This window comes from Leiobunum rupestre, chromosome 7, assembly GCF_980474605.1.
Source record: "Leiobunum rupestre chromosome 7, qqLeiRupe1.1.hap1, whole genome shotgun sequence".
NCBI classification, from domain to species: domain Eukaryota; kingdom Metazoa; phylum Arthropoda; class Arachnida; order Opiliones; family Sclerosomatidae; genus Leiobunum; species Leiobunum rupestre.
In genome coordinates this window covers 28,842,702-28,857,552 of record NC_143390.1, presented here as the reverse complement: position 1 = coordinate 28,857,552, position 14,851 = coordinate 28,842,702, and the positions used below count along the sequence as shown (strand labels likewise).

Sequence of the window (14,851 nt, the reverse complement as noted above, 5' to 3'; positions counted from 1 at the left end):
AATTCTTAAAATTCCCTGACCTTTCCCTGAATTTTTACAAGTTCTTAAAATTCCCTGACCTTTCCCAGAACTTTTTACAAATTCGTAAAATTCCCCGACCTTTCCCTGACCTTTTACAAATTCTTAAAATTCCCCGACCTTTCCCTGACTTTTTACAAATTCTTAAAATTCCCTGACCTTTCCCAGAACTTTTTACAAATTCGTAAAATTCCCCGACCTTTCCCTGACCTTTTACAAATTCTTAAAATTCCCCGACCTTTCCCTGACCTTTTACAAATTCTTAAAATTCCCCGACCTTTCCCTGACTTTTTACAAATTCTTAAAATTCCCTGACCTTTCCCAGAACTTTTTACAAATTCGTAAAATTCCCCGACCTTTCCCTGACCTTTTACAAATTCTTAAAATTCCCCGACCTTTCCCTGACCTTTTACAAATTCTTAAAATTCCCCGACCTTTCCCTGACTTTTTACAAATTCTTAAAATTCCCTGACCTTTCCCAGAACTTTTTACAAATTCGTAAAATTCCCCGACCTTTCTCTGACCTTTTACAAATTCTTAAAATTCCCCGACCTTTCCCAGAACTTTTTACAAATTCGTAAAATTCCCCGACCTTTCGCTGACTTTTTACAAATTCTTAAAATTCCCTGACCTTTCCCTGAATTTTTACAAGTTCTTAAAATTCCCTGACCTTTCCCAGAACTTTTTACAAATTCGTAAAATTCCCCGACCTTTCCCTGACCTTTTACAAATTCGTAAAATTCCCCGACCTTTCTCTGACCTTTTACAAATTCTTAAAATTCCCTGACCTTTCCCAGAACTTTTTACAAATTCGTAAAATTCCCCGACCTTTCGCTGACTTTTTACAAATTCTTAAAATTCCCTGACCTTTCCCTGAATTTTTACAAGTTCTTAAAATTCCCTGACCTTTCCCAGAACTTTTTACAAATTCGTAAAATTCCCCGACCTTTCCCTGACCTTTTACAAATTCTTAAAATTCCCCGACCTTTCCCTGACTTTTTACAAATTCTTAAAATTCCCTGACCTTTCCCAGAACTTTTTACAAATTCGTAAAATTCCCCGACCTTTCCCTGACCTTTTACAAATTCTTAAAATTCCCCGACCTTTCCCTGACCTTTTACAAATTCTTAAAATTCCCCGACCTTTCCCTGACTTTTTACAAATTCTTAAAATTCCCTGACCTTTCCCAGAACTTTTTACAAATTCGTAAAATTCCCCGACCTTTCCCTGACCTTTTACAAATTCTTAAAATTCCCCGACCTTTCCCTGACCTTTTACAAATTCTTAAAATTCCCCGACCTTTCCCTGACTTTTTACAAATTCTTAAAATTCCCCGACCTTTCTCTGACCTTTTACAAATTCTTAAAATTCCCTGACCTTTCCCAGAACTTTTTACAAATTCGTAAAATTCCCCGACCTTTCGCTGACTTTTTACAAATTCTTAAAATTCCCTGACCTTTCCCTGAATTTTTACAAGTTCTTAAAATTCCCTGACCTTTCCCAGAACTTTTTACAAATTCGTAAAATTCCCCGACCTTTCCCTGACCTTTTACAAATTCTTAAAATTCCCCGACCTTTCCCTGACTTTTTACAAATTCTTAAAATTCCCTGACCTTTCCCAGAACTTTTTACAAATTCGTAAAATTCCCCGACCTTTCTCTGACCTTTTACAAATTCTTAAATTTCCCCGACCTTTCCCTGACTTTTTACAAATTCTTAAAATTCCCTGACGTGTGGCAACCCTGTATAAGACTAAATCAGGAGACGGAAGAAAGCTTTAGAGATAGAAGGAGAATAAATCGCGACGTCAGAAGCGAACGGAGCGTGAAAGACGCTATTGTCTCTAGAAGAGGATGCGCTTCCTTTTCATCGAGTTCTCTTCTCGGCGAAAGACGAAGCGCGTCAGTGGATAAATTGGAGGAACTTTGGATAATAACGCTTAAAGTAGTTTTCCATTTGCCAACCGAACCCTTCTCGCTGGCGGCCATTTCCGATTCGAGCTCGGACGAAGGCGCGCGGCGGGATCAGTCTCAACGGCGCACTTTCTCATTTCTAGGACTACGACAACAAACATGAGAGGAGGGTGACCCTGGCCTTATTCCTACACACACGCGACGCTCCTTTTCTCCGCATTATTTTTATACTTCCGCCGAACGGACTCTGATCAAGAACTTCCGCTTCGTTACTTCCGGGATCTCGCCGAACGAAAAAGAGCGGGCGAGCCTGGAAAAGAGGATCCCTGCCAAGGTCTGTCTCAGACGAAATATACGCCGACTGCAACGTTCCTACCACCTCCGCGGAACTGTCAACTCAACTCGGTACTCTCCGCGTTTAATACGCTCTACAAGGGAAAAGGGCACCCGTAAAAGTCGCGTCCCGCCTAAGCGCTCGCTGCAATCAAACTGGATACGAACGGGTTAGAACGATACAAATGTACCGTATCTCTCGTCAGCATCGTAATAAGCGCTTGACCGTTCAATTTATGGCGTTTTAAAGGCCGAGGCCATTTTATACATCACCACTAGAGGTCGCACCCTTCTCTCCGCTTAAGCCTTTTTTTTGCCTAGTTGAAAGGTTTAACGTAGCCTTATTACAAAATCGATAATAATAGGTACTTGGGGGAGAGATATTGAAGACGAATAAAAGTTACAAGTTGTCAAAAGAAACATTTTCGTGACTTGGGAAATTGTAATAATTTTCACCGAGTACTAATTTAGGTAACTGAGAACGTAGAAGTCTTACCTTCCAATACCGGAAATCCTACAATTTTACTATTGTACAGCGCCCTCTAGTATCGGTCGTGGGAAAGTTCTTTTAACATTTCGAGAAAACTTGTAAATTATTTTCGGAAAAGTTTAATTGAACTTAATTTAGTTCGCGCCACTTTAATTAAAGCTGAAAATTTTGCAAATTTTACGTACGCGTTTTTGAATCTCAAAGTTATTTCAGAAATCAGAAAATGATTTTGAGATTTCAGAGCATGATTTTCTGGGTTTTACTAAACTGATTTCGAAATTTTGGGACCGATTTTCGCCCAGATTTCTTGATTTTCAAATTTCTGAAATTATTTTTAGTTGGTAGATTGTTATTGCGCCAAGAAAAATTAAGGAGTTACTGTTTCAATTGGAAATAGTAAATTTTATCCCGGTCGAGGTTAGAACTATTTGCTCTATAAATGGTTAAACTCGTACATTCTCAATTACCTTAATACGCTCTTAATATCACTTACTGTACGAATGGAACTTTAAACTGAGGGAAATTAGTGGCAAACACGCGTGCGAAGATCGCCACCGGGAGATAATGGTTTTCCCGCACGCCACAACCTGTGACAGTAACTACTTCGCGACTCCTACGGCCGCGTCACCCACAAAAAGAAGGGTCGAAAAATCAATAAAATTGTCGTGGGAGAGATAGAAAAACAACTTAATGGAAATATAAGAACGCGAAAAAACCCACCATCATCATTAGCATCCTTCGCTCCCAATTCCCACCAGCTAAGGACTAACACTTTACCATTTCTTGAGCCAGTAGCCGCTACTCTGTTCGAAAAATATGTGACGCCTTTTAAGCGTATTTATAATAAATAGCGTAAATTCCTCGAAAAAATCCACCAAAAATAAACAATAGCAACAATTAAAGGCAGCGATCCAAGAATAACGCGGTGATTAAGCGCGCGAAGAGAATAAAACTACCTTCGTCGTAACTACAAACTGATTACGGACCATTTGGAAAACACAATAAATTAAGTTAATTCTAAGAATTTAAATTAGCATACAAAGTTTTGGAGATAAACCATTCTGGTATATATTTCGAAGTAGACGCTTCGTAGAAAATCTTTTGTTCGACACTTCAATTCTTCGTGAGCCTTTTGTTTTAAAGAATGGGATAAGGATACGGGAAACTTTTTATTTTCAAAGCCTACTTTCGGGCAACGCCAATAAGAAAATCGATTAAAAGGCCAAAACCCCGTTACACGTACACGATTTTTATTCGTTACGTTCACACTAAGCTTTCGTCGGCCAACTTTTACCTCTAATTAATCGCGTAACGTCAACGTCAAACTTTTCCAATTTCGCGGCCTTAAAACGGAGGATGGCCAACTTTAGCGTTCACACTAGGTAATTAATCGAGAAAACGAATTGCGTGATAAGTTATCGGCGACAGCGTTGCCAACCGTACTATAATTATAGTACATTTCGATAATATTACCTGAAGATTTTCTCCGTACTATAATTTCAATCGCGTATTAAATACGTTTATTGCGGTAATTTTACTATGTTTCCGATACTTGTGTGATAATATTTTTTTTTTAGAAAGTTCCTTTCTGTTAACTTAATAACTCATTTCCAGTCTGTTATATTACCTGTAGTAGGCGAAGAATGGAAATATTAAACTCCTTGGAGTGTATGGTTTGTACCTTTTTAGACTCGCAAATACGGCCGACTAGCCAAGCGTGTTTTAGGAACGAAATAGGCCGGGGAACTTAGAAGTGGGTGACAATAAAAATGTGAGTACGGCCAACTAGGATAAAGTGCTACCACGCTAAAGCGAGTAATCAAAGTTGGCCGTACTTGTGTACTATAATTTTCGAGAAAATTCCATAATTTTTGGGACCTGGCATCTCGCAGTGCGAACTTACCCCACCCCCCGCATTCAATAGGCGCGTACTGAACGTTCTTATAGAATCTGGCAACTTAAGCTGACAATACGGAAGAAAGGAGAAGTTCGGTAAAGTCTCCATAACCGTAAGAGAAGGAAATAATCGAGTGGGCGCTGGGAAGGGTGGAGGCTGGTGGGTTTGGCGTTAAGCGATTTCGTGTTATTCTTTAAGCCAGCACTCGAGCGCGAGGGAAGAAAAAGCGGAGGATCGTGGTTGGCCTGCCGAAAAATCTCGGATGAAAAGAAGCGCAAGATTAAAAAGAAAAGATGGGCCGCGTATCCTAGCAGAAAAGAGCCGCCATTTACAAGAAGACGACGGATATATTTCTCTCTTTGGCCTTCCCATTTTTGGGGGGAGAAGAAGGAACTCCCCCGCCGGTGACCTAGAAAATCAGAAAAGACAAGCGACATGTGTACGTAATGCAGAAATAACTATTTCGCTACTTTTGGCGCCTCAATCTTCATAGGCCTGTCTACCCCCTCTGTTCCCCACAAATATAGCTTATCCCCCTCCCCCCGTAGTTTGGGGGACAAAGGCTAGGAACGTGTCAATTGCGATTTTATTCATGATATAAAAAGAGAGGAATTCGGGTGGAAAATAAATGAATTTAAAGGGAGGAGGACTTTCAATTTTCGGAAGAGGAGATAAGAGGAACTTGACGTTTCGATAGTGTCCGCGTTATATTCCAAATTTTGACGGCTCTATTCTATTAACCTTCTAGTTGGTTCTAAATTTGGTCAACTAGTAGGGATGCACCGATATATCGGCCTATTTTTCTAATATCGGTATCGGCCAATATCGGCCGATACCGACCTTAGAAAAATATTTTCAGAAAACATTTAAAAATAAGAAAATTATCGATTAACTAACTAATGATAATATTTTATTTCATTGGCCACGCCACGTACGCCAGACTTCAGAAGCTAGATAGTACCTTTTTTAAACTGGGGGTTACGAGTGTAAACAAATAAAAAACCACGATATTCGATTTGTGATAGAAAATATGTATCATGTAAAATGAAAAGAAACATATTCGGATATGCTCTTGCAAACTTTTTTTAATGAAAAATTAGAATAAAATGGTATGACAGTGTACTGAACAGTCTTTTACAATGATTTTATCATTATACACTACTGTTACGATAGATGATATCGGCCTATATTACCGCCGATATTATCAGCCGTACGCTTATCGGTGCATCCCTATCAATTAGCCTGGTTTACAAAATCGTATAGTCGCGGGATTGTTGACACGGACCCAGGACCAGACGCGACCATTCCATAATGGTAAGTATCCGTAAAGTATCCGACATATTTTAGGTCGCTTGAAAGCTTCGTATATCTCGTAATAAATTTTCTAAATTAGCAACTCGTTACTTAACTACGTTTGAGAGATTTGGGCAATGCGGGCGGGCAAAATTCCGTCGGATATTCGTCTCCGTATCCATTTACGAAATGAGGAGAATCGGGACTTTGATTACTCGTAAAGACGATCGAGAAAGAAAAGTAGCGAGCGTCCAGACTTCTAAGACTGCCGGCTGAATTGGTGACGTCTAAATCGCGGCTTTGAAGAGCTTTGTCGAGCGGGATTGATAAGGTAATCGCGCGGCCCCCAATTACTGACAATAAAGTTCGATCTCAGCCAGGCCCCCATTACGGTAATTGCAATCTCCGCGTTTCTCTCTTCCTCTATTGGCTCGTAAACAACCCATTAGAAGCCGTTATTATCCTAACGTTTAATTTCTAGGCCACAGCCGCCATCTACCAACAATCCCTTCAAAATTCATCGTCAACTTTTCCCCAAAAAGCTCGCTTCCTATTTCGGAAGCCCGAAGACCCAATCTAACGTCCAGCGCAACATCTCCGCGATTGGAGATTTCAGCTGAAAACGTGGTAAAGTCTGCGGCGATATAATTCACCCGGTACTAACGCGCCCCCCTCGAGCACCATTCGTAAGAGCAGTCCGGCCAACTTCGATCGTCAAATCGATTCGAGCCACGTGCCCTTCCACCCCCCCCCCGGGTTCCATATACTGTGCCATAATGGCGAATCGGAACCAACGCCCCCTGGCGAGATTCTCTCTTTGCAGAAAGGACAATGTGGGTTTTTAGCCTTCCTCGGCTCAGATTTCTCGTATAAGGTCCATTTTTTATCCTAACGGAGACGGATGAAATTTGTGAATATTCATCGTGCGCTGAAATGGAGAAGCATTTCTCCTATCCCCTTTTCGCCGCTAGAGGGAGCTTTAATCTTTATTTTTATCCCCCATCACTGCGGAGCAAATCGAGATTACGTCGCTTTTCGAGACGATATTTTTTTACTCCCTTTTCTAAGTCACTAAGTTTCATTTCACAAAAACGTAGGATATATGTACGGTTGATTTGACAAACGCCGAGATTAGGTTGGGAGCTCAACGGGGTGCCACCGTCCAGGGTGGAGTTGTGGGGTGAAGAACCTCTAATATCGAATTAAATGAAAAGAAATTAATTATCTCGTCCACTGGTTTTTTTCATTGTAAGCGTAATTTTTTACTGGGTGGGGTCTAACATTTATTTACTAGCCTAGGATGACATTTTCATTGAAACTACCATAAAGGAAGTTACGCCTTATTAAAAGATAAAATTAATCGAAGGCATTATTTTTAACTAAATAAATTATCATATTATATTACATAATATATCTCTAAGATATATTATCCATTATTATATTTATTCACTATTATATAATATACAAGCTTGCCACAAAATTGAGATTCAAATTCCCTGACCATTTTTAAAGAGATTTTCCCCGGACTTTTAAGGCCAAAATTTTTATTTTTTTTATACTTTACTTTTATCAGAAGTTAATAAATTTAATATGGACTTATATTTCAGTAAAACGGTTATTGCAATGTTGAAAAAATTAGCCAAACTTTCAAGGAAATAAATGATAATCATAGAATTTGTCATACATCTAGAGTAAAATTACATTTAAAAAGTGTCAAAGAAAATCGAATTCCCTGACCTTTTACAAATCCTTGAAATTCCATGACCTTTCCCGGACTTTAGGGCCATTTTTAAATTCCCTGGCGTGTGGCAACCCTGAATATATCTAAAATATATTATCCATTCTTATATTTATCCACTATTATATAATATATTATCCCATTTTATCCGCATTAATATCAAATAACATTAACAACGGATGCTTATATCTTAATATATATTATATACTTCCGAATTAACATTTAAATTGTTAAGAAAGGACATCCGAGTGAAATTACGAAGATTATACACTGTATACTAATAGACTAAACATGGACCAAAACTCCTGTAGATGTGTTCTACCCACCATGCTTCGGTGTTCAAGGAGAAGCGCGCTACCGGGGCAAAAATGGAAAAAGCGAGTTGGAAGTTGGCGACCCACGCGAAAAATATTTTTTTTTAAATGAATTGAGGAGTGCGGGCATTGAAAATATAGTTAATTGCAAAAGCGAGGAGGCCCGAGAAGATGGCAGAGGGAGTGTTTATACCCCGGTGAACGGCACCAGTATCAGCTCGTTAAATATATCCTTGGCGTGCGCGATCAGCGGGTGGAAGGACTGCTTATTTATAGCGTCTTTTTCTTCAGAGCCCACGCGGTTACCAAAAGAATATACCGCTTGCTCGTGACGTCACGCCATTCTAGTTCTATATGAAGATCCTCCTACAGGTTTCCGCTCTGCGGAATTTGTCAACGTCAACGGAAATCACCCCCTCCCCAAACTTCATCCCACTCTTCACCAAATTTAAACAAATCAACTACCCCAGATTAAAAAGAAGATAGAGAAAATAAATTTAGTATTAGCCAAATAGAAACCGACAGTTGATTTCATAATTTAATTAAAAGACTATTTGATTTGAATAGTTTATTGATTCGATAAACAGTTAAATTGAAAATTTGTTTGATTTAAACCGTCCTATTTTATTGATTATTGAAGGTTGGGGTGGCAGAGTTGTTAGCGCTTTCGCCTTCGCAGCAAGAGGAGACAGGTTCGATCCCAACTTGTGGCACTGGGTGAAAACTCGGAATTACTCCTTCCGCGTTGAGTTTGCAAGTTATCCCCCCCCATTGGTTTAAGGGGTTTTACCCCGAGCTCTTCGGTTTCCCCGTCCATAAAAACTTTTCGAGGTTAACGGTAATAGTGCTTGCCACGCATTGTAACCCGGCCACCTGTTTAAGGCATTATAAGTCGCTAGATGACATGGCTGATAATTATTATCATTATAATTATATTTTTTTCCCTTCCCAAGAATCTAAACTTTAACGGTATCAGTAACAAAATGTTTGGACTAAATTTAGTAATATTAGCTTGTATTGAATTGACATTTAACGTTTTTCCTCAACCTTCAAATTTGCCACCAGAAATTGAGTAGTTTCCAACCGAAAATTTTTATTTATCGAGTTTCCTTAAAAAGAGTTATTTTTCCTTTTTGGCTAGAGTGTAAAATTGAGCCACTCGATAATAATCGAGTACGGGGATAATAGTTCCGAAGGGGGGGGGGGGAGAAAGAAGAGATTTCGCAGCCGGCGCTTAAGAATAGATCCCGCAGCCGCGACCATCCCATTGAAGGCGCCTTTCCTACATCGCATTTCTTTCCATTTGGGCCGAGTGCGGCGAAGGGAGCGTTTTGATTGATATGACGTCGAGAGCGAGTTATAAAAGAGGAGAACGACCAAAGCATTGATTCCCGGCGGCGGTGGTAGAGGACAGTCAGTCAGTGAGAAAGGTCACTTTCCCCCGCCAGGACCCGACGAAAAGTGCCCGGAATATACACTTTTCTTTCTCGAAGAGCAGATCGCTCTTTCAGGCCGCGCGCTATTATGACGAACATCGACGGCGGAAAAGTCACCCCAAAAGGAGCTTCAATGGCAGCCCGTCGGAATAAGGGGGCCGGGGTACAGTCCGCGAGTAAGCGCACCCACCGGGTCGACAACCAACCAGAGACGCTTGGAGGGGGGCTGGAATCGGAATGAAGAGACAAAAAGGTTTTTCTAAAAGGAACGGGTGAGTGGGATGCGAGAACGAGGTCAATGGTACCGCGCAACGTGCCTGTTTTCGAATAGTTTTTTCATCCGCCGGTTTCCCGCGCATTTGTCCTCTAAAACAAATTGATTGGAAGGAAGAAGCGACCGAGAGAGGCGAAGGAAAGAAAGATTTGCAATGGCGAAGTAGACGTCGTTTTTGAGAAGAGGAAGTCGGGCTTTTCCGCGAGACCCAGATTTCTTTCTCGGCGAGGAAATGAAACCGCCCACGCTCACCGCCCTGTTTGCCGACTACTGATAACGCGATTTAATCAAATTAATTGCCTACTAATTACCTTCCGATTAATTTTACGCTCAAAGGAAGCTCTGTTTTAGAGCGATTGCGAAGTCGATCGACCGACGAGTTTCGCGATATTTAGAAAATAAAGTTATTTCTCACTCGATCAATTCTTTCATTACATTTATCGATATTATATTACCAAGAAAGCTTCTTACCCCTGAAAACAAAATTAAATCAGTCTGTTATCTCATTAACTAACGTTTTCTGACTCGTTTGAGGACGTGTTTCCCGTATCATTATTATTAAATGCGTAAATAAGAAAAATTTACATCACCAATTTTGACTACTATTTTATATTTCAAAGAATTTGTAATATTTTTATTAGTGTTTAAACGAATGGTTAAGTTCATATTTTCTTTGGGGGAAAATCATTTAATTAATGTTAACTAGTCAGGGTATACAACCTACACGTTGTTTTATAAATACGAAGCATTGAACCCCAGGGTTATCTTAACTTCTAAAGAATCGCATTTGCATATTTTGTAGGACAATCTCTAACTGTGGTATTTGGGTCATACTCGACAACAAACAACGTCAATTCGCGTTTAAAATTATTGACATAATAACGAGACAAGTCCATCATCCATTTGGAAAGTGACGCGCGAAAGAAAAATGGGCTGGATGTAAAAACTCGCTTTTGTGTAGAAAAGGGGAAATATAAAGTAGGAGCTTTCAACTGCGTAAACATATTTATAGCGCTACAAAAACAGATTTCCGAAATAAGGTCTAGTGAGATATTACGGCGGGGCCAACGAGATGAGCCGGGCCTCGCCGCTAAAAAGAACACGCGAGAGTAACGGAGTGTAAAATGGAGAGAATAAAGGGGCTCCTTCGAGGGCCGAGAAGAACAACCCAACCGGAGAAAGAGAGAAGGGGAAATTCTATAGCTTCGTCGCGACGCACCTGTGCGAGGCAGTTAAGTGTCATTTACGGGCTCGTAAAAAATGAGCGCCAAGACGGAGCTGGACTAACAAGGCCCCGAGATAGAGAGAGGAGAGGAGGCGGAAGAAGCCGTTTAGGGTTCGGATTTTGAGGGTCATCTATCAAGGGACAAGCCGAAAAACGTCCGGAGCAGGCGGCAACGAATGAATAAATAAAAACCACGCAGACTGCAGTAGCCGTCAACTTTACCCTTCCCCGGCTTTCAATCCTCGTAAAAATCTTAGTCTAATACCTAAGGCACCACCTTATTCCGACTTTTAAAGCCATTAATTCAGGTGGCCGGGTTACAACGCGTAGGAGGGTAGTGACAAGCCCTTCATGCCACGCGAGCCAACAGCTCCCTACACTAACTATTACCGTTAACCTCAACACCTTTATTTCCGACAATATGCCACGTAATACCGGTTAAAGGCCTAGGTTTTTTCTGCCTGTCCCCCTTTAAATTAACTTAGTGGAGCACAAATACCCTGGTGGTAGGCCAACCGCTGAACATGTTGGCCTAATTTAAAGGGGGACAGGCCGAAAAAAACCTAGGCCTTTAACAACGTACGAATTAAGCCTAAAATTACCGTCCAAACTTCGTAATAAACAGCTATACGATGTAGGGAAAACCTTTAAAAAATTAACACGGATATTACGTGATTTGTTTTAAAGAAATACCATTTTTATACAGAATTTTTTTTCAGATCTTACCTCCCATACGACGTCAGTTGGAAGCGTGAGCGAGGCTACCGGGGCATCGCGAAGGTTCAGGGTCAACACATTTATCGGGCTCCTCCGCGGGATCGGAGAGAGACAGATGACGACGAGGCCGGAATAGAATACAGAGAGAGAGAGAGAGAGAGAGAGAGAGATTGAGAAATGGCGAATGGAATAAAACCCGCGACTGGTCAGTGGGAGGTCTAGCGGCTAAAGTCCGACACGGAAAAGGCTTGACCAGATCCAAATCCACACTGACATTTTGGTCATTTCCCGAGCCGCGGATTCCAGCATCCGTTTAAGATCCGATTCAACCTCCTCTTCATCTCTCTCTTCCCTGCCGCAAAATCTACGAAGGACGTTTGTCCACACGGAGCATGCGCGATAGCTAGCGACGGGGGGAGGAGGGGGAGAAGAAGCTGTTGGCAAACAGCCCAAATTCAACCGCCCCCCCCTTCTCCGCAGCCTTTAATCTAGCCGACCCAGACGCCCACTACAACTCCGGAACGCGTTTACGTTCGTTTCGCTTCGTTTAATGTATTCGGATCGAATCAAAAAATATATTGCTTATAATGGAAAAATGGGGGAAAGATTTATTTATCTACCCCCCCCCCCTAGTTTTTGTAGTTTTTGACATTTCGAAGATTACGTAAGCGGCCGCCGTTCTTTCTTGAAATCCCCATTTCATTGGTTCATAGATTTTTGCAAATTGTAAAACGTCGGAAAATTGATTCCTACCAGATTTCCCGCTAACGTTCAACTTGACGTCAATAATTTACGGCGAGTGCACTCGAGCCACCCTAGAACTTTCCTTTCGCAAGTCGCTACTATTTCACGGCATCCGCCTATTCAACAGCATTTTAATCTAAATTCGGAGTTACGCCGGCCAATCATTTCGTAAAGAACATACTTCTTTAGGAAATTCAGCTTGTATCAACTGGTTTCCTTCTACGATAATAATCGGGTCAAACATTTGCCATTTCACTCTTAAGAGTGGATGGGCACTCGTAAAGGAATTTACTGAAAGAGTTATCCAAATTAAGTTGAAATTAATATAATTATTATTATATATTATCAGAAGACTATATGGAATGTCTAAGGAAGATTTTGACGGCCGTGATGAAGCTCGTAGAAACGGGCGTGTCTTAAGGTGGGAAAACTCACGACAAAAACTCTCGCGCCTCGCTACCCTAATTCGACGAAAACTCGTCATTAAGCCTAGTCATGGTTGTTATATTATTAGCTTACCTGATTATTTCTTTTATAACCATACCAATACCCGAAATTAGGTATCACTACACTTCTTTCGCGAAGAACATTATAATTACTTAAATATTTAATATATTTAATTTTTCCACCTATTGTTTTCCTGTTAAAAACCGTGAGGAAAATCGTACTTTCATGGTTTTTCCACCTCTAGTGGAAAAATTCAATAAAAAATAAATAATAAAAGCAGTATATTCTTCAATTCTATTCACTCTTCTTCTGGCCCTTTTTTCATCTATCCTATTTGCAATGACCAAATTAGTCACTTAATAGATATATCAATGATTAATTTAGCATGAAAAGGGTTTTTCCCACTTTTTACCAGGTTTTCCCACATGCCCCGGCAAAAACCTTTTTTTGCCAAACCCTAAGTACGATAACAAATTGAGGTTTTTAAATCCATTGATTTATAAGCCTTTTTTGCGCGGGAAGATCGCCTATTTTTTACCATGACGACGCATTTTTTTCGCGTCAAACGCTCAAACCCCGAGTCAATTCACACAGATTGTGAAGTATAACTTCATGGTTCCAGGATTTATAATTTTCATAGTTACTTCTACGCGTTTTCGGTGTTATTATCAGTGGCGTAGACAGGGGGGGGGCACAAGGTGCACATCCCCCCAAAACGTATGGTCGTACGTACAAATATATATTTTTTCAATAGAGTAGTGTCAGTGCTACATCACGCAACGTCACCCATGCTTTTTCCTATAGAGCCAAAAACGCGCCTAAAACGGCGGCCATGGCCAAAGCTACGAGGTGATACTACTCTATGGTGTGCCCCCCACCCAAACCAAAATCCTGGCAACCCCACAGGTTATTATATTATTCCGAAACAGTTACAGATTGTTAAAGTTCATTTTATCAGGCGGGGAAACTGTAATTATCATTATATTAATGGTCATTAGTCGAAATTTCTCTATCATATCAACGAGACCCCACCCTTGAATAGGAACGTCGACGGACGGACAATGGTGCGGGCCGCGTAAGCCCCCCTATCTTCCAATTTATCAACTGGAGCATCTCCGGGGCTGAGCTGCTGAGCATCCATCTAGTCGACGCTTTCGGAAACTCCCGGCCAACCGCGTTCGCCGCATTGTGCGCTACTAATGAGTCACTAAGAACAATGCCAGGTAATTCAGTCTGAGTTTCGATTCACTAGAAAACTATTACAAATCCTCTTCATTTTGCCTCAATGATTAAACCTAGGAGCAACAAACACCAGGAGAACGCAGCTAGCTTTTAAACACGCTAACGGAGTGTTGGGTACAAATATCATTGGACGAGCCTTTACGCTGAACGTTTTACGGGAAGGGGCGAAAGACAATTTCCGAATTTTCCCCTTCCAACGGCAGCAGGCGCTAAAGCGTCTAGCCAATGAAAAACGTACACAAGAAAATCCACGACTTTTGACGAGTTGCGTACTCCTTGTGTGTGCTGTTGCGTTTGTAACTCCTAGATTAAACGGTAAGAACCATCAATTCCAGAATGACGTTCGGTATCGAAGACGAGCTACGTTAGAAAAGAGCCTTTACAAATTAGAACGTTAGAGAAGGAGTTTTTAAAATAGGCGGTTTCATTCGGGGGCGGGGGGGGACTCCGTGGAGAAAAAGCGAGCCTAATCGCGTTCTATATAGGAACAGTCACTTCCGGCGACCGCGATATATCCAAATGTAGAAAACGGTTAATGGCCGGAACTAACCTTTATAAATTCAGCTTCAACCCGCCAGTTCCGTTCGACGAGGGGAAAAGGGTACAGTCACGTTTCGTTGGTTTGCCAACCCCGTCGACAGTCGCAGTCCGCTATTTTGGCACACGATACTGGCCAAACTGAAACGACAGTCGCTTCAAAGGCCGATACGGTTTCGGTATTAGAGAGCGCTATCGGGTAACGCGCCGATTTAAAAGTCGAAACGGGCGGC

General features: G+C 41.1%; 2 protein-coding genes across 4 annotated transcripts in view; both read right to left on the bottom strand.

Annotated features, from left to right (window-relative positions):
• The window catches only part of LOC149935879 (neurocalcin homolog), a 34,611-nt gene that overhangs the window by 11,745 nt on the left and 8,015 nt on the right, over positions 1-14,851 (bottom strand). The window contains exon 1 of one of the 3 annotated variants that reach the window (XM_090180870.1): positions 11,658-11,769. The exons of the other annotated variants lie outside the window; for them this stretch is intronic. The gene's annotated coding sequence lies outside the window, so the exon portion shown is untranslated. Of the gene's footprint in view, positions 1-11,657; positions 11,770-14,851 lie in introns of those variants that run through there. 3 annotated transcript variants of the gene reach the window in all.
• Positions 1-14,851, bottom strand: part of LOC149935878 (neuronal calcium sensor 2) — a 32,241-nt gene that overhangs the window by 9,375 nt on the left and 8,015 nt on the right. The window lies entirely within an intron of this gene.